Source organism: Girardinichthys multiradiatus, chromosome 23 (assembly GCF_021462225.1).
Source record: "Girardinichthys multiradiatus isolate DD_20200921_A chromosome 23, DD_fGirMul_XY1, whole genome shotgun sequence".
NCBI classification, from domain to species: domain Eukaryota; kingdom Metazoa; phylum Chordata; class Actinopteri; order Cyprinodontiformes; family Goodeidae; genus Girardinichthys; species Girardinichthys multiradiatus.
The window spans coordinates 17,162,679-17,190,158 of record NC_061815.1 but is presented as its reverse complement, the minus strand read 5'-3'; the positions used below and the strand labels follow the sequence as shown (position 1 = coordinate 17,190,158).

Sequence of the window (27,480 nt, the reverse complement as noted above, 5' to 3'; positions counted from 1 at the left end):
AGAGATGGAGTGTTTCGGTGTATCTGACCGGGCCTCCGTGGATGTAGTACCGGATCGGAATCATACCTCTCCAGCTTGTTCCCCCTCCAGGCGACGTCGCCCTCGCCGCAAGCGCTCCACCCCAGCTGCAGCAGCTCCAGACGAGCTCAACCTGCGGTTGAATTCCCCGCTGGTTTTGGCTCCAGCCCTGGACGACATTGTCGCCGCAGAACAGTCGCCATTGGGGAGGTTCGGATGGGCGCTTCCAACACTTCTACGGAGGGTCCATCCACCATGGCCTCCTAGCGGCTATCTTCCCCGGAGTTGGTGGGGGGTCGTCCAGGGCCCTCTGCAGTTCTCCAGCTGCCGGTGCAGCCTCCAGCCCTGAATTGGGTTCAAAACAGGCTGGAGAAAATGAAAGAGGATTTCATGAAGGGACGTTGCTGTGATTTCGTACTTAACTTAATGGATCATCCAGAGGACCTGAATCTGGTGCACTCTGTTCTACAGGCCGAATTCATTGCGGAGAGATGGTTCGATGCTCCAGCTCCTCTTTCTGCTGGAGGTCCTTTCGACCCTCTTCTTGTGGCCGTTAGAGCAGCACAGAGCTCCAAGGATTCTGAGCCACAGCCAACCGCCGTCAAGCTTCATGAGCCCCAGCATGCAGCCAAGCTTCATGAGCCCCAGCATGCAGCCAAGCTTCATGAGCCACAGCATACAGCCAAGCCTCTGAACTCACAGCATGCAGCCAAGCCCCTGGACTCACAACTTGCAGCCAAGCTACAAGAGCCTCAGCCAGCAGCCAAGCTACAAGAGCCTCAGCCAGCAGCCAATCTACAAGAGCTTCAGCCTGCAGGCAAGTTACAAGAGCTTCAGCCTGCAGCCAAGCTAAAGGAGCTTCAGCCTGCAGCCAAGCCACAAGACCTTCAGCCTGCAGCCAAGCTACAAGACCTTCAGCCTGCAGCCAAGCTACAAGACCATCAGCTTGCAGCCAAGCTACAAGACCTTCAGCCTGCAGCCAAGCTACAAGACCCTCAGCATGCTGCCAAGCTACAAGACCCTCAGCATGCATCCAAGCCACAGATCCCAGAGTCCAGAGAGGGGTTCAATGGAGAGCGGCCTCTCATACTAGTTCCTGAGTTTCCTGAGGGCTCCGAGAACAGACCGCCTCTCATCCTAGTTCCTGAGTTTCCTGAGGGCTCCGAGAACAGACCGCCTCTCATCCTAGTTCCTGAGTTTCCTGAGGGCTCTGAGGACAGACTGCCTCTCATCCTAGTTCCTGAGTTTTCAGAGGGGTCCGAAGACGGACCGCCTCTCATCCTAGTTCCTGAGTTTCCTGAGGGGTCCGAGGACAGACCGCCTCTCATCCTAGTTCCTGAGTTTCCTGAGGGCTCCGAGGACAGACCGCCTCTCATCCTAGTTCCTGAGTTTTCAGAGGGGTCCGAAGACGGACCGCCTCTCATCCTAGTTCCTGAGTTTCCCGAGGGGTCCGAGGACGGACCGCTTCTCATTCTAGTTCCTGAGTTTCCTGAGGGGTCCGAGGACGGACCGCCTCAGATCTTGGCTCCAGGACCCACTGACTGTTCTCCCGAGCTGACCTACTGTGCTCCCGGCCAGACTGACACTACGACTGACCCAGGGCCAGACACGCCACAGGTAGACACACCAAAGCTGGACGCCAGGCCCAAGCCTCTGTGGGCCCAGCGTAGGCCCAAGTCTTCGCTGCGGTTCTGGCTTTGCTGCAGACCTCCGAGGCACCTGTTTCCACGTCGCAGACCACCTGACTCCTCGCTTTGTGGGCTTCCCGGGCATCTCTGCTGCCGGCCTCTGGGCAGCCTAAATCCTCACCGCTGGCTGCTGCATCGCAGATCTCCTAGAAGCCTGCATCTCTGTTGCTGCCGGGCTCCTAGACGCCTGCATTTCTGTCGCCGCAGACCTCCGGATCATCAGCTTCTTTGCTGGCTACTTTGCCGCAGACCTCCGCCACCCACCCTGGTTGGGTTGTTTTTTGTTTCTGGCCCTCCTTCCGAGGCCCCCCTCCGCCCACCTTGGTTGGAGTATTTTTGTGTTTTGGACTTTGTGTTTTCTACTGGTCGTCTGGGATCCGACCTTGAGGGGGGGTTATGTCATGGTATGACATCCTTGGACTTGGTTTGTGTTTTTGTGTTAACTGTGCTTAGGTCTATGTTTTCCATTATTGTTAATTAGTTCCACCTCTCCCTTATGCCTCCATGTCTCCTTGCCACACCTGTTCTTAGTTCCTGTGATTACCTGCCTTTGTTTTCTCCCTGTATATTAGTTGGTCTGTGTTCTTTGTTACCCACTGGTTCTTCCGTCACTATTCCTCGTCACACCCTGGTTTAGTCTTGTGTTTTTCTACGTGCCTGCAGCAGTGAACTCTCATGTGAGTTTTTGTCTGGACTCTTGTGATACCTGAAGTGACTTTTTGCTTCACCTGGAAATCACTTAATAAACCTCTTAATGCATGTAATCATGCGGCTCCCAAGTTCTTGTATGCGTATTGGTCCGATCCTAACCCAGAACGTGACAAAAGCTAGACTAATTATAGATATACCTAATATGTCAAGTACACAGTTTATAAACTACAGCCTGAATGAGAAAGAAACAACTACAGCACATTAGTGGAAGACATGATGCAATATACAGGTCCTTCTCAAAAAATTAGCATATTGTGATAAAGTTCATTATTTTCTATAATGTAATGATAAAAATTTAACATTCATATATTTTAGATTCATTGCACACTAACTGAAATATTTTAGGTATTTCATTGTCTTAATACGGATGATTTTGGCATACAGCTCATGAAAACCCAAAATTCCTGTCTCACAAAATTAGCATATTTCATCCGACCAATAAAAGAAAAGTGTTTTTAATACAAAAAACGTCAACCTTCAAATAATCATGTACAGTTATGCACTCAATACTTGATCTGGAATCCTTTTGCAGAAATGACTGCTTCAATGCGGCGTGGCATGGAGGCAATCAGCCTGTGGCACTGAGGTCTTATGGAGACCCAGGATGCTTCGATAGCGGCCTTTAGCTCATCCAGAGTGTTGGGTCTTGAGTCTCTCAACGTTCTCTTCACAATATCCCACAGATTCTCTATGGGGTTCAGGTCAGGAGAGTTGGCAGGCCAATTGAGCACACTGATACCATGGTCAGTAAACCATTTACCAGTGGTTTTGGCACTGTGAGCAGGTGCCAGGTCGTGCTGAAAAATAAAATCTTCATCTCCATAAAGCTTTTCAGCAGATGGAAGCATGAAGTGCTCCAAAATCTCCTGATAGCTAGCTGCATTGACCCTGCCCTTGATAAAACACAGTGGACCAACACCAGCAGCTGACATGGCACCCCAGACCATCACTGACTGTGGGTACTTGACACTGGACTTCTGGCATTTTGGCATTTCCTTCTCCCCAGTCTTCCTCCAGACTCTGGCACCTTGATTTCCGAATGACTTGCAGAATTTGCTTTCATCCGAAAAAAGTACTTTGGACCCCTGAGCAACAGTCCAGTGCTGCTTCTCTGTAGCCCAGGACTGGGGAATGTGGCACCTGTAGCCCATTTCCTGCACACGCCTGTGCACGGTGGCTCTGGATGTTTCTACTCCAGACTCAGTCCACTGGTTCCGCAGGTCCCCCAAGGTCTGGAATCAGCCCTTCTCCACAATCTTCCTCAGGGTCCGGTCACCTATTCTCGTTGTGCAGCGTTTTCTGCCACACTTTTTCCTTCCCACAGACTTCCCACTGAGGTGCCTTGATACAGCACTCTGGGAACAGCCTATTCGTTCAGAAATTTCTTTCTGTGTCTTACCCTCTTGCTTGAGGGTGTCAATAGTGGCCTTCTGGATAGCAGTCAGGTCGGCAGTCTTACCCATGATTGGGGTTTTGAGTGATGTACCAGGCTGGGAGTTTTAAAGGCCTCAGGAATCTTTTGCAGATGTTTAGAGTTAACTCGTTGATTCAGATGATTAGGTTCATAGCTCGTTTAGAGAGCCTTTTAATGATATGCTAATTTTGTGAGATAGGAATTTTGGGTTTTCATGAGCTGCATGCCAAAATCATCCGTATTAAGACAATAAAAGACCTGAAATATTTCAGTTAGTGTGCAATGAATCTAAAATATATGAATGTTAAATTTTCATCATGACATTATGGAAAATAATTAACTTTATCACAATATGCTAATTTTTTGAGAAGGACCTGTATAATAAAATATTCACTCAGAGTTTAAATAGCAACACTGCACCCTTCTTAAATTATAAGATGTTATTTTTGATGTATTTAATGTCTGGTGCTATATTTAGTTTTTATCATCTTTGTTTAATAAAGGTGGTGATATCTGTGGTGTTTATCATTATAATATTTACAACCTAGTAATGACAGTATGTTAGGACATGTTAGAACTGATGAAGAGTTCACCTTCATTTTACCATGATTTGATTGTTATCAATAGTATTGTTAGCTCTTTGATCTTTGAACTGCTAATTTAAGTTTTATTTCCAACATATAAGCAACTTTTTTTTTTTGCCTGCAGCTGTTCATCATGCAGTTTCCAGGCAATCTGCTTTCATCATCTAAAAACAGCTTTTTGTCCTGCAACTCTGATCATACTCCTGCAGGCATGTCACTTCTTTTGAATCCCCATTGACACCCAACATTGTGTCTGTTTGAACATCTATAATTAGTCACCAGGTGGGGGCCATCACTGTGCAGGGCTGCTACCAACAGAATAAAAAAAAAAAAAGTGCCAGTCTTTTAGAAACAAGCTCTTCACTAAAGTTGTGTAAATCTGAATAAGAATCTGCCTCAACGTTCTGGAAAATGTGATCAGGGTTTTAAAATGTAAATCAAAGTGTTGTACTAAAAAATAAAATGTCATTGAATTTTCCAAGTGCAAGGGGATTATTTGACGGATATCAGCCAATTACTTGTTCAAACCTTGGCAGAGATGAGCAGCAGAGAAGAACAGAAAATGTAAGGGGGGGGGACACATTGTGAGAGAGCAACTGTGATAAAAAGAGACAAAAGCAGTGTAAGCAGACTGGAGGGTAGATTAGACATGAGGTAGAGAGTTTTATTGTCACCAACAGCAACTAATCCCCTAATAATAAGTGCACCCAATTGCATCAGTGTTGCACAAAAAAAAGGAAAAAGTAGTTGTGCAACACTGATGATTCAAAGCGTGAAAAACCCCACTTTGGTTGAGAGCTAGATGCCAGTGATCTTCCTCCTTGTATGAAGGTAGATCTTATCAATGAGAGAGGCATTTTGTTGGAAGGATTACCCGGTCTTTGTAAAAGAAGATATTCATTAACTCCTGTCGACATCTCACAAAGCGATCATAATCCCACCGAGGAGCAGTGGACAGAGTCTGCGAACCAGAACACAGGCTCTCGGCTGCTCAGTGGCACAGAGATGTAGCTGCCCTTATCCTGTGCTGAGAAATGCCAGAGGTTCACTTACACTAGAGTCCTTTGAACACAGTATGCAAAGAGGAACTTAAGCAGTAAATAAAACCATATTGTACCTACACTCCATACCCTGTAGGAAACAGAAGTGCTGTATCAAGAGCATTTCAGAAAGTTTCTAATGGGCATTTTGAGGCTTGACTGTGTGTTAATTTAACATTTTGTCATTTAAGCTGTATCTTCCTGGACAAGTCTCAACCTGACTAAGTTTATCTGGCTGCCGGGAAAACATGTCAAGCCTGTAAGGACCAAATGGTACAGTGTTGGTTCTCAACTTTTAGAAAAGCAGTAGTGCATCCATGAAGCCAGGCTGGCATACATGCTTATGGCTTGTTTACTTCAACGTTCCACATAAGTTACAGCACACTACAAGTGGTGCAACAGCTTTCTACCACCACTTTAGCAACCATTAAAATGACCTCACAGGAAGGCTGTAATGAACAATCCGCACTCACCATGCTAACTTGTACCAGGTCACATTCAGGCTTCTTGTACAGACATTCCTGTGCATTGTACTCCCTATTAGAGTAGGGATTTCAGGTGGGGAAACGTGCACATAACATAAAGTACATTTAACCTCGGCTGTGCTGTTGACTTAGAGACAGTAGCAAGATTTTCAGCATGCAGTTTTGATGCTCCTTACCTCCGTCAGAACGTCAAAGAACAAACAACATAATGTTTTCACCAATGTGAAAGGGAAAAGCACAACATGTGGTTTATACTCATTATATAGTTTTTAATAAATGCAATGTAAATCAAATTATTAAAAAAAATAGAACTTCCACCTATGGGGCAGGAATAACTTCATAGTGATTGGTGCACATGCACACGGAGAGTTTGGATTCTGTAGACATAATTTCTATTGCACCTACCAAGGTAATGGCACAGAGTGCACAGAGCAGTAGGCAAAAGCATATTTAAGTTTGGGTGCAGCATATTGGATGGCATACATGGCAATGTGCACCACTACTGTTCACTCAGGCTGTAGATAAATTGGTGAAAATGCTGGTGTTTTCTCCCCCACAGCCCAGCTAAAATTGCTGGTGGACTGAGGTATTCCTTCCAAGACATCCCCTAAAGCACAAGTGATACCCGTGGACACAGCATTACCATACCACATCTTAATGTTTAAGAGCATCGCTGAGTTGTGCCAGGCCAAGAATAGTATGTGATGCCTTACTGGTGTGTGGGAAGAAACACACCAGTAAGAAAACAAGAAAACATACACACTCACTGGAGTCTTTTGGAAATAGAGCTTGTAAATAGTCTTCCTTAAAAGGGCAGGGGAAAATCGCTACTTGGACAACACAAACTGTGACTAGATCTGGTAAAAAGTTTAGCCAGTGAGCCAACATAAAGAAATGACTGGTCTCGTACAAAGTCTGTAGGGCCTGTAAATCCAAATTATTTTTGGTTGTGCTTTCTTTATTTTAATCTTCCTAATAAATGTGTACTAAAACTGGAGAAACAAAACATTTTAGTTATACAGGTCCTTCTCAAAATATTAGCATATTGTGATAAAGTTCATTATGTTCCATAATGTCATGATGAAAATTTAACATTCATATATTTTAGATTCATTGCACACTAACTGAAATATTTCAGGTCTTTTATTGTCTTAATACGGATGATTTTGGCATAAAGCTCATGAAAACCCAAAATTCCTATCTCACAAAATTAGCATATTTCATCCGACCAATAAAAGAAAAGTGTTTTTAATACAAAAAACGTCAACCTTCAAATAATCATGTACAGTTATGCACTCAATACTTGGTCGGGAATCCTTTGGCAGAAATGACTGCTTCAATGCGGCGTGGCATGGAGGCAATCAGCTTGTGGCACTGCTGAGGTCTTATGGAGGCCCAGGATGCTTCGATAGCGGCCTTTAGCTCATCCAGTGTGTTGGGTCTTGAGTCTCTCAACGTTCTCTTCACAATATCCCACAGATTCTCTATGGGGTTCAGGTCAGGAGAGTTGGCAGGCCAATTGAGCACAGTGATACCATGGTCAGTAAACCATTTACCAGTGGTTTTGGCACTGTGAGCAGGTGCCAGGTCGTGCTGAAAAATAAAATCTTCATCTCCATAAAGCTTTTCAGCAGATGGAAGCATGAAGTGCTCCAAAATCTCCTGATAGCTAGCTGCATTGACCCTGCCCTTGATAAAACACAGTGGACCAACACCAGCAGCTGACACGGCACCCCAGACCATCACTGACTGTGGGTACTTGACACTGGACCTCTGGCATTTTGGCATTTCCTTCTCCACAGTCTTCCTCCAGACTCTGGCACCTTGATTTCCGAATGACATGCAGAATTTGCTTTCATCCGAAAAAAGTACTTTGGACCACTGAGCAACAGTCCAGTGCTGCTTCTCTGTAGCCCAGGTCAGGCGCTTCTGCCGCTGTTTCTGGTTCAAAAGTGGCTTGACCTGGGGAATGCGGCACCTGTAGCCCATTTCCTGCACACGCCTGTGCACGGTGGCTCTGGATGTTTCTACTCCAGACTCAGTCCACTGCTTCCGCAGGTCCCCCAAGATTTGGAATCAGCCCTTCTCCACAATCTTCCTCAGTGTCCGGTCACCTCTTCTCGTTGTGCAGCGTTTTCTGCCACACTTTTTCCTTCCCACAGACTTCCCACTGAGGTGCCTTGATACAGCACTCTGGGAACAGCCTATTCGTTCAGAAATGTCTTTCTGTGTCTTACCCTCTTGCTTGAGGGTGTCAATAGTGGCCTTCTGGACAGCAGTCAGGTCGGCAGTCTTACCCATGATTGTGGTTTTGAGTGATGAACCAGGCTGGGAGTTTTAAAGGCCTCAGGAATCTTTTGCGGGTGTTTAGAGTTAACTCGTTGATTCAGATGATTAGGTTCATAGCTCGTTTAGAGACCCTTTTAATGATATGCTAATTTTGTGAGATAGGAATTTTGGGTTTTCATGAGCTGTATGCCACAATCATCCGTATTAAGACAATAAAAGACCTGAAATATTTCAGTTAGTGTGCAATGAATCTAAAATATATGAATGTTAAATTTTCATCATTACATTATGGAAAATAATGAACTTCATCACAATATGCTAATATTTTTAGAAGGACCTGTATTTTTTCAAAAATAAACGGTGGCAAGATGAGAAGGGAAGCACTAACATTTGGTTGTGAGTGCTCCCCCACCTCGTTCTGCAGCCTATCTGCAGTGTCCACAATGCCTTGATGAAATATGCATCAGCTGCCTCTGCACCCTGTTTTTCTGTCCTTCCCCTTCCACTCATGGCCAAGCAGAAAACTATACCAAAGCCATGCAGGTGAAGTTGTCAGCTGAGACAAGTAGCTGTGCAGTGATGACCAGGGATTTTTGACCACACAAAAGCATGACGTTTCACTATTTTGGATATTTATATAAATACAAAAATACAGTAAACCTGAAAATGTGTAATTTGAAAACTCACAGTATATTACTTTTAAAGGTATATGATTGTAAAAAGATCTATACAATATATAGTTACACATGCACATATACAACTTTCACAGAATCAAGAATAAACTTTAAGCCAAAAATACTCATGTTAACAAATGTTAAATTGTCTTTCTCTTAGACAGGTGATGCAGGTAAAACCTCTTGAAAAAACTAGTAAATACACAATGAGTTTTACATAGAAAAGAAAGAGACTATGCATTCAGCAGTGACAGTGGCCAGATGCAAATAGTTATTGAACCCCCAACAAGAATATTATAAGTATTATCAGTCTGTAGTTTGTACTGATAATATAGTTTTTCATCTGCGACTTTCAGTTGATATTTTTTATGTTGTCTTCTTAAGTAGTCCCATTAAAATGGGACATAGAAAGTGTCGGAGTCTGGGAGTTTTCACGTATTGTTTTTTGCAGGCTGCTAACACTTACTCACCACTAGATGCCGCCAAGATCCTCTGGTGTGGAGGGTAGCAGGTGTTTCTCCTTTCATTCAACCTGGAGGAGTATAAGAAGGTGGAGCTGTCAGCACTCCAGTGCCTGAGTGTTAACCTCTGTGGTAACTCCTACTGGCCAAGCTATGAGTTCTCAGCCTAAATTTACCGTTCATAGTCTCTTACCTTTTTTGTGCTCCTTTCTAGGAAACCTCAAGTCCTGGTCTCATGTCCCTGCGACCATCTGCTCTGGCTCTAAGTACTCATTGTGGATCCTGCCTCAGCCTAAGAATTGAAGCCTCAGAAGAAACCCATTTTGGTTCAAGCTCAAGCTGACAGCTCAATACCAACTCCGCCAGGCAAGTGAACCCTGCTCACCCTCCACCAATTGTTCACCAAAAAAACCTCACCAGGTAACCTTTTCTCAGTAAAATTGATCTGGATTATTCAACTGCCAAATACTCACCCAAAGCCTCAGCAGAGTACTCACCGTCATCCTGGATTACTCACCGTTTCCGCAGCAGCGTCTGTTCAGTCCTCCCAGGCTCCGCATCATTCTTCCACTCCAACCACCTTTCATCAAACAGTAAGCAAAAGATCTTGCTCCAGTTCCCAGTAGCCCCCATTTTGTCTCCAGAGAACTTACCTGTCCTCCTTTCCCATACAGTGCTTTGCCTCGAGTCCCGGTTCCAGTTCAACATCCATTACCTGTCAAAATAAACTTGTTAAACTTGTCTCCTGCCTCCTGAGTGTCATTCTGCATGTAGGTCAAATCTGTAAAGAAAACCATGACAGAACACTCAGGCCAATCTGACCCAGCAGAGACACTCAGGAGGACTTTAGCCGAACACAGCCTCCAGATATAATCACACGGATCCACACTTCAGACCCTCCTGGAACAACAACGACATTCAAGTCAACAGCTAGATCAGATGGCTTCACTCCTGCAACACGCCCTGAACATCCGGATGTCCCAGACACCAGAGGGAGCCGCCGAGTCAACAGTTTCTCCTCCAGTCTCACAACAACTTCCGTACTCCCGTGACGTAACCTCCCCAAACCCGGAAAAGTTCTCCGGTGAGATCAGTAGTTGTGGAGGATTTTTGTTACAGTGTTCATTGGTGTTTAACCATTCCCCACAGTCTTTTCCCCATGATGATGCTAAGATAGCATTCATTTTAGGGCTGTTAACTGGTAAAGCGCTTCGTCACCAACTCCTCAGTATCTACCCGGACAGAAGGTTTGGCTATCCTCCAAAGACATCCCTTTGAAATCCATGTCCAGAAAATTGTCACCCATGACAGAAAGTAAATTTGACTCTGCTACTGGAAGGTTTAATAGAATGACAAAATTGTTTGTTCACTTATTGTCGGGGCTGGAGTTTCTGTTGTATGTATTTGTCTGTGTTTTTTGACTCCTAGTAGGCGCTACTGCTCAGCAGTGGTGGAGACAGGTGTTTTCCATCTCGGTGATTGAATTCTGGAGTACTTAAGCAGGAAGCAGCCTGCATCACGTCGCTCGAGTATTAGCCTCTGTAGTAGCTACTCAGCCAGCCTCGTATTAATTAAGTTTATGTGTACTTTGCCTTCGACAACGTTTAACTTGTTCTTTGTTCTTCTTCGTGAACTGAACCGGCGACTACCTGGAGGTTACCCAGGCTGGCTCTGGTGGCTTCGTTTCGCACTAGCCTCGCTCCTAGGATCTCCCGGCTGGCTGCTTCTGGACTCGGATTCTCCAGAGACCATTCAAACTAACCTGTCCACCCTCCACCTCTCCGCTGACGCTTTGCCTGCACTCCAAGCTCTAACCCAAGTAACTAAGAAATCATCGGACTTACCATTGCCTCCATATTCACTTCTTCTCCAGTCCGAGTCCCTCTCCTCCTGGCGGATTGCCTACTCCCTCCTAGTAAGAGACATTTCACATTTAAGTTCCGGTTTCGTTTACTGTGCCACTTACCTGTTGTTTTTCCTTACAGTTGTTCCTGCACACATAACCGATCCATTCTTCTTCAATAAACCCTTTTCAAACTTGTACCTGTTTCCCTTGAGTGTGATTCTGCATGTGGGTCAGAGCCATATGTAACACTATGACACTTATGTTCTCTAATAATCCTCTGAGTTCACAAAACACCTGTATTTATAGAAACATTTAATTACATACAGGTAGACTTTGTTTACTAATTAGTAATGATATACAAATATCATAGTTGGTATGTATGTGGGTTTTAAAAATGACGGTTTGTTTTCCATAGACTTCAAACAAGAAAAACAGCAAACAACAAAATGTATTATTTAATTTTAAGTTGTTCATCAGTAAACAAAAAAATGTAATTCATTTGATTTTATTATGGTCTTAAAAAGTAAAAAAAAAAAAAGAAAACTAAATGTATAGAACTGACTGGCGATTGGATTTTTTCAGTGAATACCTTAGTATAAGCATAGCCAGTGGCTGGATGGATAGATTATACAACAATATAAACACTTGAAACCTCTCAGTGTTGTTGTTTATAAATATTTGAATAAGACTGTGCCCATATTTGGGAAAAAAACATATCTAAATCCGTTTTGTTATTTCGACAACCTAGTGTCCCAGCTGGACCTGAATGCAGTATGTGCAGCTGGAAAAATCACCTCTTATCAACGATTCTTGCATTTTAACTTCTGGTGCATGACTGTTGCTAAACACCATCACCGTCAAGTCCACTAAGGCAGGAAAAACCATGGGGCTGCCATTCAATCGAGTCATGAGCATCTTTGCATGGTATTGTAATTAAGTGATTTTTCTTCATAATTTCATGTAATCCTTTTGTCTAAGTGGTCCTTTAGTGCCCAAATTGGATAACAGTGAGTCTCCTGATAAAGCATCTTGCTAAAACAAGCCTCTTTTATGTTCTTCTGCTGCTGCTTGTGGTTGCACTCACATTACTCTTTCTTTTTTTTATTTTTGGCACCAGGCAGCTAGGTCACAAAATCCTAGGCCACCTATACAAGTCAGGTCAGGGGAATTGGACTAATGATTTTTCTTATTAACTGGTTTGTTCCTCTGCTCAATTATAAATACAGTGACATATTTAAGATAGGTGTTTACCACTTTTGTTCAGTTTGTAAAAGTATATTTCCAGACGGCATTATGGACTTACAACATGGTTGCTTTTTACATATGGTGAAATTTTCATTAGCTCATAGGGAATTAAAATTGCACACCTTCAGGAAGAACAAAAGACTGTCAATCATTTTTAGAAATCATCCTGAATAAAATGTAAGGTTACATCAGTGCCTGGTCTTACATAAATTGGTTTAATTGATTCACTATTCATCTCCCGCCTCAGTGATTAGGCCTATTAAAGCTCTGTTAATGGGATAATCTTATTCTAGGGATTGATACTTGGAAAAAAGAAAGTACGGCTCTCTAGGGGCTGGACTGTTCCAGAGTTTGCAAAAACCTGGCAATTAAAACTCTGCTAGACTTGAAACAGGGGAAAGGGAAAAAGAAGTGGGACCATTAGCGAAGGCAGTTTTAAATTACTAAATCAATGCTTAGGAAAGCATTTAGAAATTAGCATAAGTAATTACAGGGTTGACAGATATTTACACATTGCTTTATGTGTTTGTGTAACATGTTACTGAACGCTCCTGTTTAATGATGAAAAAAGTATTAGTTTAAAGTTTGATCTCAACGAGGTCTAGCTTTCTTGGGGTGGTTTGATGTTTTATTTTTTTCTTCTTTTTTACGTAATAGTTTATACATACTGCATTGGCTTGAAGTTTTCAGGTAGGATAAGTGCAATCACTGTTTTGAAATGCTTGAAACAGTTCCAGCTCCAGGCTATAGAGCCAGAGAGACCTTCTTTAGTTTTCCTGCCTGTAGGTAGGGCCTCTGGCATCCCCAGTGGAGAGATGTTCAAAGTATAGTGGAATAGTGTGTGTGTGTGTGTGTGTGTGTGTATGGGTTCATACAGCACGTCTAATCAAAGCCATTGTTCCATTGTTGAGTGATTGCACAGAGGTATTATGGTGAAAAATGTCTACTTTGTTACTAAAATTCCACACCAGCATCATTATCTTCCAAGTAAAATCATGGCAGACCTGCTACTGGACCAAAAAAAGTTTATGTCATGGACACTTTGTTTTATCAGAGTTTTATTACTTTGTTCTGTGCTAAGCTGTGAGGGCACAATGATCAAAGAGGATCGAAAACAACATTTAATGTGAGGGAAAGTAAAAATGTTTAAACAAGATATTTACATGTGCTGTATAAAAAGACTCATAATCTTGTTTACTACTGTCTGAAATTAAGTTAGAGTTAACCTTTCTGTCACTGAGTGACATTTTCTGGCTCTGTTTGTGGCTTTGTGTTTGTTTACCTTTTGCTTAGATTTTTCTATTTTGGGTTTTGTATCATGTTTTTCTTTTCTCCCTCTTCCGCCTCCTAGTGTTTACTACTTAAGTTCTTCAATGGTTGTTTTCTAATTACTTTGTATGGTTTAATATTATTACTATTATTATTGTAATTATAGTTCTTGGTCTTCCCTGGATTCTCTAGTTTTATTTCTCTTTAGTATCTTTGTGGTTAATTGTGTTTTATTTGTTCCTTTGCACTCTTCTTGTTTACTAGTTTATTTTCTGTTTCCTTTCCAGTTAATTCAGTCAGTATGGTTAGGCTTGTTTACTTTTGTATTCAGGTTTTCTTTATGGGTTCTTTGTTTGTTCTCAAGTTGTTATTGTTGTTCCTATGTTCCCTCTAGTTTCTCTGTTTACTTTAGTCATGATTATTCTAGTTTTCTTATTTATCTTTGTCTATAGGTTTGCTTGGTGTTTCTGTTTATTGTTTATTAGTTACTTTGCCCATCCTCAGCCTTTGTATCTGTTTCACCTGTTCCTTCTGCTTCCCTGCCTCCTTGTCACACCTGTTCCCTGTTCCATTGATTATCTGCCTTTGTTCTCTCACAGTATATAAGTTGGTTTTGTGTCTTTGTTTAGTGCTGGTTCCTTGTGTTCGTCACACCTCGTTCTCGTCCATGATTATGCTTTGTTTTTTGCCACGTCTTGCCTTGGAAAACCTGCGGTGATTTTGCTACGTTTTTTGACCTTGTAAAATAAATCTTTGAATTACAAAGATGATCCTGCCAAGCTCTTGACTGCACTTTGGTCCAATCCAAAACCACACCGTGACACTTTCCTGTTTTAGGTCATTAAGGATTATATTTAAATATTTATATGTGCAAAATAATAAGAGAGAATTTCTTTTTCTGAACACTTTCCTCAAATTCAGACGTTTACCAACATTTCTTTAGTATTTCTTTAAAGTAGTTGTATGACTTGGGTCAGATGTTTTGAGTATACTTTCACAAGTTTCTCACAATAGTTATCAGGAATTCTGGTCCATTTCACCAAACAAAATTTATGTAATGGAATCAGGTTTGCAGGCTGCCTTGCTCGCATACTGTTTTAGCTCTGCCCATTCTGTGGAACTAGGACCAGTGCTTTGTAATGACCACTCCAAAACACTGACTTTGTTATGCTACACTACAAAAGAATTTGGCGGTATGCTTAGGATTAGCCACTCCTTGTTTTACTCCAGATGTTGTGGTGGACGTTATAGCCAAACACTCCAATTTTAGTTTCATCATGCCACAAGGCATGTCTCAAAAATTTCTGTCTTTCAGTTCATTTGCAAACTGCAATCTCACTTTTTATTTTGCTGGTGGAGTAATGACTTCTTTTTCTCTGAGTGGCCTTTCAGCCCCGGTAGGTAGAGGACTCGTTTCACCATGGATATTGAATCTACTTTATCCATTCCAGTCAGCATCTTCATAAGGTCTTTTGCTTTGGTTCAGGGGCTGATATTTTGCACCAAAACATGTTCACCTGTGGGAACTACTGTAGATCTGCCTCTTTCCTGGATAGTTTGATGAATGACATTCCCAGATTGTTTTATTTCCATATAACTGTGAACACATAAACATGGCACCTTTAGGCATCTGGAGATTGTACCCAAGCATGAACCAGAATTGGGGAGTTCGATAACTTGTGTGAGTTGTTAGGATTATCTAATATGTTTCTATTTGCTAAATGCCACTATAACAAAATAATATATTTTTTTACTTACTTGTAATTCAGAGGTTTGCATTAATTTCATTAGCATTAGGTAGAATTGCCAAGATATTTGTGTAATCAGAAATAGATCACATTTTTTTTTTTTCTGGCCAGTTGATCACCAATCACAGCTGGTCAAGCTGAAAATCAGAAGACTTCTCTGTGCATCTCTAGTCGTAATTCAGGGTTGAAAAAAGTTCAGTACTTATTCCTTTAAAAAAATAAATGTGCTCACACTGTGTAGCATCTGGTACCCCATCATCTTGGAGGAGATCAAATCACTTAGAGTTTGCTGAGCGTTTGAAGTGTTAACTCTGAAAAGCACATGTGGGACAAGGTTTCACACCAGGTTAGTAAATCTTCCCATGACAACTTGTTTAAAGGTAAAGGTCACAGGAGTGATACAACATGTCGACAGAAGTGCAGAATTTTATCATTCATCAGGAGCACTTGAGGTCAGGAAAATAACTCAATCAGATGTCTGCTTAAGTAAATAGAAGAATTAATTTACTTTCATCTCAAAACTGTAATGTAAAACAAAATTGCATTTCTCTTATTTAGAGGTTAGTGATGGAGAGAAGTCTTGCTTCAGATTTCGAAGACAACAAGTGCCAAAGAAAAGAGCAACACTTGTCACACAGCTTGATCCTAAATCAGCAGGAACACTGGCCATACAGCCAGTGTGACTTCATGATTAACAACATCTCTTCTCCAGCCTGCATCCAATCTCCATGGCAACCCACTGCTGTATTAGCTTAGTCCCTACTACGTCCATTATTGCTTAGGTTTTTAGCTCAGATATGAACCACAGACTGCAGCCCTGAATTAGGCTTGCTGCCAACACCATCAGCACTTACAGCTGGATTTGTTGCTATGGAAATGGCAAGCAAAAAAAGACTTGCAGATGTACTTGCGGCAAGTGGATTTGCAGCAGTCAATAATCCATCTTGTTTTTCTGTTATCTGTTTAATGTAGAAAGTAAAGAATGGAAAAGCAACACTAAAAGCATGAATAGCATTTACCCCCAGTTATGAGGAGTTGGTTTTGTCCCAGCAGAGATTGCATAAAGTGGAGATGGCTCTGGGAGACAGGGGGACCATATCATGTTCTGCTTGAGTTGGTGGATTAAGAGGGAGTTGAAACAATCCCTCTGATAATTCCTTATGTTCATTTCATAACATGGCAAGTAAGTGATTAATTCTAACTTTTGTATTTACCACAATACCCTGTGGAGTTCTGCTAATTTTTTTCATGATGATCTCATATTTTACTGCACCCCCCACCCCTGATATTAGGCTAAAAGCACTCTGAAGGATTAGATATCTAATGGTCCACAGCTTGTTTTTACACCATGAATTTCAGAAATCACTATTTATCTCTCATTTTCCCACCTCTTGTCTATTTCCTTTTATCGATTTAGTTGTACTTGTTTCTCACTCTGGTGCCTGTTCCTCCTGCAGCTCTCTGAGCCTGCGCTCGTCTTGCCCTTGTTACATAAGCAACACTTTGCTTCTTTTATCTCTTTGTTGGTGTATTATTTTAATTTTATTTTACCATGACACTCATTAGATGCCATTAGATGATTAATTGGAGTTCATCTGGCTGTGAAAAGTTGCTGAAATTCACCACAACTATTAGCTTTACATTAACTGGTGCACAATGCATGGATTCCCCGTAATGATCTGCCATGAATGCTGGACTTAGGAAACAAATCTTAAATATGTCTTAAATAGGTTTCCATGAAAAACTTTACTATGCTAGCACATTTTACTTTCTTCAGCCAATCACATCTGTATAGCATCTGTAAGGTTTTACTTCAAGCTAATCTCTTGTGGTGATCAAAAGCTGAAGCCCCACCGACTCAGTCCTCCTGACTTTCACTCCTCAGTCTCCCAGCAGCCTGTTGCCATGGTAACTTCAGCTCAGCAGCAAGCCAATGCAGCAGCAGCAAACATACAATACAACACTCTTCACTGAACACCAGTGTATTTGTGTCACTGTCACAGGCCCCCACTCTGACCACGGTGCTCAGCCCCCCTTCTATCTGCCACTTTGTAGGTTGCCTCAGGTGAGTGAAAATGGCACATTTGAATTATCATTCCAGTTTCGTGAAAGAGGCTATCCCGTTATGAGACAAACAATGACCATCAGATTATCTCCACTTGACTTCATCAAAACAGTTGCCCTTGGCCAAATAAGATCGCCTTTCTGGATTTGGGCCATAAAGCCGTCTGTTTATACATGTTCCAAATTTATGCCAGCAGGAGGAAGATAATGACTCGGTGAATGTGTCCTTGGAGGAATGAAGAGATTTCAGGAGAAAAAAGAGGGAGGTGGGGGAAAACGGAGGAGATTATGCAGAAGATACAGCAAATAAAGCAGCAGGGGAAAATAGAGGTGCTTTAAAAGTATGAAATCCTGATTGTTGTAGGAGGCAGAGGAGGATTTAGATTATGATGGCTATATCTAACATGTTAAAGCAACAGATTGTTGTTGACTTTGCAAAAGACAGCACAAATCTTGAAGCACCTTCTTATTTGAAGGCCAGATATAAACCTCTGTTTTCAATCTATGTCAAACCACGCCTGCCCATAATGCTTGTGGGTTTTTTTTAATTTAAGAAATGTAACACAGAGGAATACTAAGCTTTGGAGCAACTAAACGTTTTACAGAGATGTTTACAAGTATATATTTATTTTTTTATATCAGTCCGTTCTCAAGTCTTTAACCGCCAAGTCCTAGTCAAGTATTAAGTCTGTAAGTGTCATAATCTGCCTGTGTTTAGGATTTTGAGTTTGTGTTTTGTTTACTTTTTCTGTACTGCCATGTTCTGCACCAACTGATCCTGATTCCCCTCTGATTATCTCGCTGTATTCATTGATCCATTCTCCACTCACCCTCGGTACTTATACTCCCTTTTTGTCATTATTCTCCACTGGTTCCTCCTGGAAATTACCCTGGTCACTACCCTGTTTGCTGCCTGGCTCCATGTTCTTTGATCCTGTGCTCCTGTTATCCTCCTGCTAATGTCTAACCCCTGCCTGTGTTCCTGTACCTGGTCATTTTGTAAGTGACATACTTACAAGTTTTGTAAGCTTTTCGAAGTCGGTTACTTCTAAAAGCTGGAAGTGTCTTTATAATAACGTTATCTTGATAGGAAGACAATAAAATGTTGGAGGTAATACGATGGTATTAAATGTTTGCTTGCTGGTAGCACTAAAGAAAAACAGACACTTAAAAGCCGCCACCTTTTACTGCCACGTACACATAGACAACCAGCCACTTGTATACACTATGGAGAGAATGCTGTTAATCGTTTACTCAAATGAGCTACAAATGCTTGTGCATTGTCAACCAATTACATCAGATAAAAACTGTTCATGAGACTGGAGTCCCACACCTCCAGTCCAAGTCCAGCCCTGAGTCTTTAGAGTACAAGTGTGAGTCAAGTCTAAAATGTTTATTTTTGTGATTTAATTGTGAGCCTAGTCTAAGTTGCAGAGTCAAATTTCCATCTTTGTTGTTTTGAATGTGCTGTGGGAGAATAATGCAAAAGCAATAACATACTATAAATGCTCACTATTGCCTCTGCTGGTTCTGTACAGGTCTGTATACCTTCCACACATAATCTAACCAACACCAACAGATAAACACTACTGGAAAACTACACATTTTCCAAAAACATTAGGTAAGAGGTATTAATGTAGAAATCTGTGTTAACAGAATATGAACTAAACTGACCAAAATCTGAATTAATTATATGTTCATGTGTGCTTCCCCCCTTGCCTATTTGGAAAATGAGGCCATGAGTTATTTAAAGTCACCGGGAAGGATTGGGGGGCAACACAAAAAATAATCTTGCAGAGTGAGAGAGAGAGAGAGAAAACCTTAATGTCTGCTTTTTGCCTCAGGCTCATTGTCATCCTTAACAGTTTCATGTAATATTAACATCCCAGAGCAGAGGAGCAGAGCCTATCATGCAATAACTGCCGACAGTTAGGACTGCTTCCTAGCATGGGGAGAATGAGGGTGCTTAGAGAGCATCCCTATTTCTCACCCAGTGGCCTACATTCACAGACAGGTTGACCTCAGGCCTCGCAATCTCTCCCTGAGGGTCACATCTTATTTGGTTTGTGTCACATTTGTTATGAATTTTTTCTACTTCTTAAGCTCTGCAGAGTTATTGTTACCATGGTAATAAAAAAAAAGCCTCTGATATCAGAGTGCATTCATAGAAAGGCTACCATGAACCCATCTGAGCTTAGAATGGAGCAGTGATTTACTTCAGGTTCTATTTAACAAGATGTTCAAATTTATTTCCACATCTTGTATTTTCTTTTGTCACAGTGTAGACTGTGATGACAGATGCCATGTTAAGAGGCATTACATGCTTCCACAGTACTATATAAAATCTACACACACTATAAAATGTACACCTTCCTTAATTTTCCAGCCAACAAGTAACAAATCCAACAAATCACAAAATGATATCAAACTGTGTGGTCAAAATTATTTCTCAATGTGTTTGTAACATGTTCTTATCAATCCTGCAGAAATAAAAGAAGAAAAAGGCTCTAGATAAATACTGGGAAGGAAGGAAAAGCTCTTAATTGCTGATATCAAGGGAAGTTTGAATTAAAGTTCAGTGTAAGGCAAACGATTATTCAGACTGAATCCAGTTTTAGCTGTTTTGAGCAATTTTAGTCAGTCAGCCAGTTATTTTCTACACTTATTCTATAGTGGGTCGTGGAGAAGCTGGTGCCTATCTCCAGCAGGCTATGGACGGGAGGCAGGGTAGACCCTGGACAGGTCGCCAGTCCATCACAGGTCAACACAACACACACAGGACCAACACACACGCACACACTCATTCACGCCTAAGGGCAACTTAGAGAAACCAACTAACCTAACAGTCATGTTTTTGGACAGTGGGAGGAAGCTGGAGTAACTGGAGAGAACCAATGCATGCATGGGGAGAACATGAAAACTCCATGCAGAAAGACCCCTGGCCAGGAGTCAAACCCAGGACCTTCTTGCTGCAAGTCCACAGTGTTACCAACTGTGCCTCCGTGTTACTTTTTTTTAACAATTAAAACTAAAATGTTTTTATAAGCATGGATCATAAAGCTGCATTAGTTGATATCAAATGTTTACAATTGCACAGGAGACTATTGTGAAGTTTAGCTTTTTCTCGACCAAACAAATTCCATGTTATGCTAACATTATGCTTGCCAAGGCTGCAACTGCATTTATCAACCTGATCAGCTGCTTGGACTCCTTGGAGGATTTCTTCACCTTTCTACAAATTCAATATATGACATCTTTATACTGCATGTCATTTGACAAAAACTGAAAACATCTTGTCAAAACCTCACTTAAAATTATCAAAATGATCGTTTTAAAGGGAGAATTTGGATTTGTTGGTCACAAAAGTGTGAACCAGAAAGCAAGTATCAGAGGGGGACTAACCAAAGAGTATTTCTACTGGCTTAAAACAAGTGTAGCCCTACAATGTCGTTTCCGTTTGTGAAACACCAACAGGGAACAAAACATGTAAAGCATTTCCTGGCAGAATAATTGCCTGACGTATAATTAGTTGTATAAAAAGCGGTTTGATATAAGAACCCTGTATCATCCCCGTGTCAACCCCAAAATTCAGCATAGTGAAAACATTGCCCATTCATAATTGCACATACCAACATTACTAAACATTATCCAACATCATTGTTTAACTTACTTAATTGCTTCTGCGATGACTTGACTGCTTCTTCACATCACCAACTTGTACAACTCCTCCTTTCTTAGTTGTGTCCACTGCTCTAGGATGGGGTTTCCTCTGTAAATGCGCTAACTAGATGTAACGTCATTCTTGACCAAGAGAAAGTTTCAGATTAAAGGACTTTAGAGTGGGATTTGCACTTAAAGTATAAAGGGGTCTGTCTTCAAAGTCTGAGGCGTTAAATTTTGGCATACATTGTATATTAGCAAAACATCCGTCACATAGCGTATCTTCTGGTTGAGCATAATTTCTGTTTTATTACAACTTCTATTTTAGCTTTTGTTGTTTCTCTGCATCCATGATGCCTCCTTTATGGGAATATGGGACTGTAGCTAAAATATTATTTGAGCTTTTGAGCTGCTCCTGATTGTACAGAACTGCCTTGTTGCTGTGGTTATGCTATGTTATGTGGTTATGCATCAAACAAATGTCCAAAGGTAACAAAGTATCTACAATGATCCTTCCAGCTGCACAACATCCAAAACCAGAAGCAGTAATCATCCAAAAGGCAAGGATTCAACCTTTAAAGAAGAAATCCATGTTACAGAATCAATATAATAGAGCAACTCCATCATAATGCCACCTTGATTGGCACAATTCTAAAATAAACATGTAAGCTATTATGACCTACTAAACCTCCCTTCAGAAAGTTGTAACCATCCCCTTGAAAGCAATGCCTGATCAATCATCGATTAAAACAAACACCACTACAAAAAAAATGAAGAAAATTATCTCAGCTCTACCAGTCTTACTTGTCTTAACACTTGACCAATTAGCTGAACTCTGTCATTTTCTGAGCTTTTCAGTTCCATCAGGTGCAAGCAGACCTAAAGGTAAATTCTGACTTCCGACTGCATGCCTCCATCTCCCTCGACTGAGGCAAATAGAGGAATTAATATTGATCAAACCAAAGAGATATACTATCCAGCCTCTCAAACCAAAAAGTCTAAGGTATTCCAAGTTGTTTAAGGTGCAGCTAACAAAAAAGCACACTGTTCAGTTTTTGAAATGTCAAAGATCATACGATGCAAATTGAAAAACACTCCAATTTCACTGTGTTCAGTCAAGTAAGACATTTTATTTACTTTCAGACCTTTCTCCCTGATTGAAGTAACTGTAGTGTTTAAATTGTTGAACAATAATCAAAGCAAGCACCCCTTAGAGGTAAAGAAGCTTAAAAGGTATGTTAATCAATAATATAAGAAAGCTAGTGTAGAGGTGTTTAAAAAAAATAGTACGAAGAGCAGAAATTATGCTAAAACAATCACTATAACATCAAGAAACAAATAGATGTGCAGTACATTAAATATGTCTGTTCAAAGACTGTTAAAAGAATAATATTAATTATTCTTGCTTATAAGAGGATTTATTTTCAAATATCTTCTCTATGAAAACAAAGAGGTTTAAAATGGATTTATATTTGTAACGATGAAGCAAATCAGCCAGAACCCAAAACGCAGCCAGACAAGAGAATGGTTAACCAAATGATTTATTATAAAAATAATAATTGGGCAGATGGGGTTCCACAGTAAGTGGTCAGACTGGAAGGACAGGAATGGAGGTTTCACAGGGAACTGAAATCCAGCCGGGGAGGAAGGGGAAGTGGACAACAGGAGGTCTTGGGGGATCCGGGAACAAACAGGGGACAGAGAATATTTCCACCAACCAGATGCAGAGGCGTGAGACAATCCAAGGTAAAGCACTGGAGTGTTTCAAGCAGGGGTAGTCCAGTAATCCAGAAACAGAGTCAGAGACAAGCAGGTTTCAGCAACGGGAGGTCAGGACTTTTCCGAACAGCAGAAGGACTTGGCAGAAATCTGTGGTCAAAAAACAGGCAGGATCAGATAACCAGAAAAACTCTCTTGAAACATGAATCAAGGCTTGAAAGCTGTGACAGAGGCAACAGACAATCTCGCACTGAGCTGGTGACGAGCAGCTGTTTAAATAGGAGCTTCCCAGTGCAGGTGAAGGCAATGAGTAATCAGCACAGTCAAGGTAGAGCTGAAGGGCTGGAATCATGACAATATTCTTAAAAAACATGTTTATTTATGTTATTTGTTAGTTTTATGTGGTTCAAGATTGTTTTGCACCATTTACACAAATTGTACAAAGAACTTTAAAAAGGCAAGTGCTAAAAGTTGGTAAATGGCCATGCAGAACAAAATGTCCATTATAATTCATAGCAAGTGTATGGAATGATAATCAAACAGATTCAATGCTAGCAGCGTGTCCTGATCTCTGGGTCTCTGAGTGATCACTCTCCACTCTCTGGATGGTAGAAGTAAGTCTGCTATTGGAAATTTAGTAGATTATGCCAGCAGTAACTAACAAAGACGCATGTACAGAAGAACTCAAAAAATAAAACAATAAATTTACTGTTGTTGTCCCTTTCAAATGAATCCCATAAATGTATTTTTTTTTACTTCATTAGATCTACAGTTATGTAATATTATATAATACTGATATTACATCCCAATATTAAGGAATCTATTAACGTTTTTGTTCTTACATTTACAATATTTGTACCATGAAAGTCTTTGTTAATACCTTCATAGTATAAGGAAACTACACACTCTTTCAGTTGACTGACATGATTATTTAAATTTAAACTCAAGTGCCCCAAAAACATTTAACATTTTCCATGTCAATATTTAATTAAACGAAGATGCAGCCAACAGGGTAAAGTTGTGTACGGGGACGCTGGGTGGCTCAGTTGAGAGACCAAACCCAGTTTGGATCAAGCTTTAGCTGTCAAATATATAGCCTTGCATGGTCAATACAAAAGTTGTAACCTTTGTCCCCGATATGTCTGACTGTGGTGACTTTTGAGGCTCTGTCTCTGCAGTCCAGACACAAATCTTTAAAATATATATTACTGTGTTATTAATTTATATAATATATAATATCACTTTTAACATTGAATGCTAAAACAAATAAAATTTTAAATTACATACTATACTATTCTATTCTATTTAGATGCAACTTTGTGAACTCTTTGTGCTGGTCTTCTAATCCAGAATTTATTACCAAATATCAAAATTATTTTTACAAAACAGCAAGCAGCAAAGACTCAGTGCCAGAATATTTATAGTACCTTTTACCCTTTTCGTGTGTTAAAACATCTTTGTTGAACGCGCCATTTTTGGATATTACAGACAAAACAAACCATTTCTTTTTGTGAGAGATCGTCTAATAAATTAACTAAAGCTGATTTCAAGAGCATCAGTGACAGAGTTATGGCTTATCTGAGTAGGGAAGACAATTATATATGCATATGGTGTGACAAGGTGATGTGTGTAAAATAATAATCTGACAAGTCAGTTTTTTCTCAGAGTTGTTAAAATAATAAATCACATGTCCTTACATACACCAGTACCATTGAGTCTCCCTATCTGATGATTCCTCTTCCTCCCTGTGTCTTTCAGCCGACAGTCAGAAGAGTAGAGGGCGCCATGACAACAGCTTTATTAATCACATCAATCATCTGTAGCTCTATGGCGACCAAAGGAGGATCTAATCGCTTCTCACCAAACTGACTATTTCTTTCCTCAGAGGCTCATTGCAGTCAGTGGTAACTTGATGTGTGTCTGCATGGATGTGCGTATACAGTATGTGGGAGGAAATCTGATTGTCTGTGAGTGTTCGCACTGAGGTCTCAAAGGAGAGAAGGGGTCTCTTTGAACCTGTTTATTTCAATTGACCTAAAAACGTTTTTCTCTCACTTTTCAGGTAGTTACTTCTGTCAACTTCTTGGCTACACTGTATAATAATAATAATATAAACTTTACTGATGTCACAATGGAGATATTGTCCTCTGCATTTAACCCATCCCTTAGGGAGCAGTGGGTTGCCATTGTGCCCAGGGAGCATTCAAGGGCTAAGGGTCTTGCTCAGGGAGCCAGAGTGGCAGGCTGTGGGATTCGAACCTGGGTGGCCTCACCGGTAGACAAATTGACTGCTTTCTAACCACTAGGCCACCACTTCTGTACTGTTATCCTCTTAGCAAATTTTTCTCTCTGTTCACTGAAATTCCAGCAGCTTTTTAAATAAAGCCATTTAGGATTTAACTGTTAAAGAATTTTTCTCTGTCTTTGTTTTAATTAGGTGCAGTGACTGGTATGATGTTAGACTGTTTAGATTGCCAAATATCCTCTTTGTTTGCTGTTTTTAATCAAATACCATGGTAGTAGAACCAATAAAGATGATCATGCTTGTATTATTGTACAAATGTTTGTAATATCTAGAAAATGACATTTCCAGTGCCTTGCAAAAGTATTCTTAAACCTTGAAATTTTTTACATCTTGTTGCTTTTTAACCACAAACTTCAATGCATCTTTATAGATTTTGTGTTGTTGAAAAGCACCAAGTAGAACACTATTGAGAAGTGGGAGAAAAAGGTTGCAAGATTTACTTTTTCAGAAATAACATTTTGATAACTGATTTGCATTCAGTCCCCTCGTTAATAATTTGTAGAACCACTGTTATACCTGCAATTCTTTTTGGGTATGTGAAATTTGTGGCCTTAACAGAACACCTGTATTTATAATAAGATTACATTTCAAAGATGGACTCTATTTACTAATTAGTAGACATCTAAAGGCAATCAACCCCACTGGGTTTTAGATGCTTCAGAATTTTTATTTCATTTGAAAACCATGTATAATTCTCTGCCTACTTCATAAATATGTACTTTTTCTGTTTAACTACAATCCAAAATCTCAATAATCTACTAGTTTGTGGTAGTACATTTTTTTCAAAAAGGCTCAATGGGTGTGACTTTTACAAGGCACTGTATCTGACACACAGGTAAATCGAAATAATTAGAAGAAAATGTGAAAAAGTTGTCACTTATTTCAGAAAGTAAAACTCATCCTTAGAATCATTACACATAGAGGCAAATGTTTCAAGCCTTTTATCTCTTGAATTGTTGATGAGTATGGCTTACACATGAAAAACCAAAATTCAGTGCCTCAGAAAATTCGAAAATTTCATAAGATAAATGAAAAACATTATTTCTACATTCTATGACTTTCCAGTCTTCCTCCAGATTCTGGGACTTTGATTTTTCAAATGAAATGGAAATTTTGCTTTCATCTGAAAGAAGACTTTGGAATAATGAATATCAGTTGTGTTCTTGAGATTTGTCTGTGGGTAGTGGTTCTTGATGCACTGACTCCAGCCTAAGCCTAAGAGGATTTTGCTTGACAATCCTTTCAAAGCTGTAGTTATCGTTTTTTGGTGCACCTTTTCCTACCACACATTTTTCCTTCCACTAACCTTTCTATGAATAACCTTTCTTTGAACTACCAGCTTCTTTAGCAATGAACATTTGTGGCTTACCCTCCTTGTGGAGGGAGTCGGTGACTATCCGCTAGACATATGTCCAGTCAGCAGTCTTCCACAGGATTGTGTCACCTATACTGACCCAGGCTGGGAGACAATTTGGAGGGTCAGAAAACATTTGCAGGCAGTTTGAGTTAATTAGCTGATCGTGGTGTGACACCATGAGTTTCCACAAGTTAAACTTTTTTACAACATTTTACAACATAATCATCAAAATTACAAGAACTTCTGAAATGAGTGACAAAAATATTGAGCTTTTCATAATATTCTATTTTTTTTATATGCACCTCTAGTAGATCACTGTTTAGTGACAATGACGTTGTAGTTTGGAAAAGCTCTATGTTAAGGACTACAGGAAAGTTTTAGGTGATATGATTGTCAGAAATAAGGCCATTGGTCCTTTGCAAACTAAGCCGGCTTGACTCAGTTCAGTGGTTCTCTGCTTTTCTTTTTTTTTGTAGATAGGATCCCTTCAGCTGCTTATCATTGCAGTCCAGAGTGAAGCTGTTACATTTGCTGATTATCCAAAGGGGATGAGGATTGTGACAATAAACAGGAGAGTGAATGGAAAAATAGTCAGGAAATTGTGATACAGGAATTTAATTCAAAACTCTAAATCGGTTGATAAGGCAAAACAAACAGCTGGGCCTTCACCAAACCTTGGAACAAAGAAAATTTAAATTAACACTTTTCAAAGGCTGTGAGAAAAACCAAATACTCAGCATCATACACAAGTATTATTACCTAACAGTGCAGTGACAAGAAAAGGGAGACACAAATACCAATTGTTCTTTACTACATCGTTATTAGAATCTGTTAGCGTTATGCAACAAAGAAAACAGACAAATGATATTAAAGATACATAACATTCATCATTTCAATTCATAT

At 40.5% G+C, this 27,480-nt stretch overlaps 1 long non-coding RNA gene across 2 annotated transcripts in view; it reads left to right on the top strand.

The window, feature by feature from the left end:
* LOC124860852 overlaps nucleotides 1-27,480 on the top strand; it is a 70,747-nt gene that overhangs the window by 17,219 nt on the left and 26,048 nt on the right. The window contains exons 2-4 of one of the 2 annotated variants that reach the window (XR_007036465.1): nucleotides 9,355-9,496; nucleotides 9,579-9,957; nucleotides 10,039-10,785. The exons of the other annotated variant lie outside the window; for it this stretch is intronic. This is a non-coding gene — a long non-coding RNA (uncharacterized LOC124860852). Of the gene's footprint in view, nucleotides 1-9,354; nucleotides 9,497-9,578; nucleotides 9,958-10,038; nucleotides 10,786-27,480 lie in introns of those variants that run through there. 2 annotated transcript variants of the gene reach the window in all.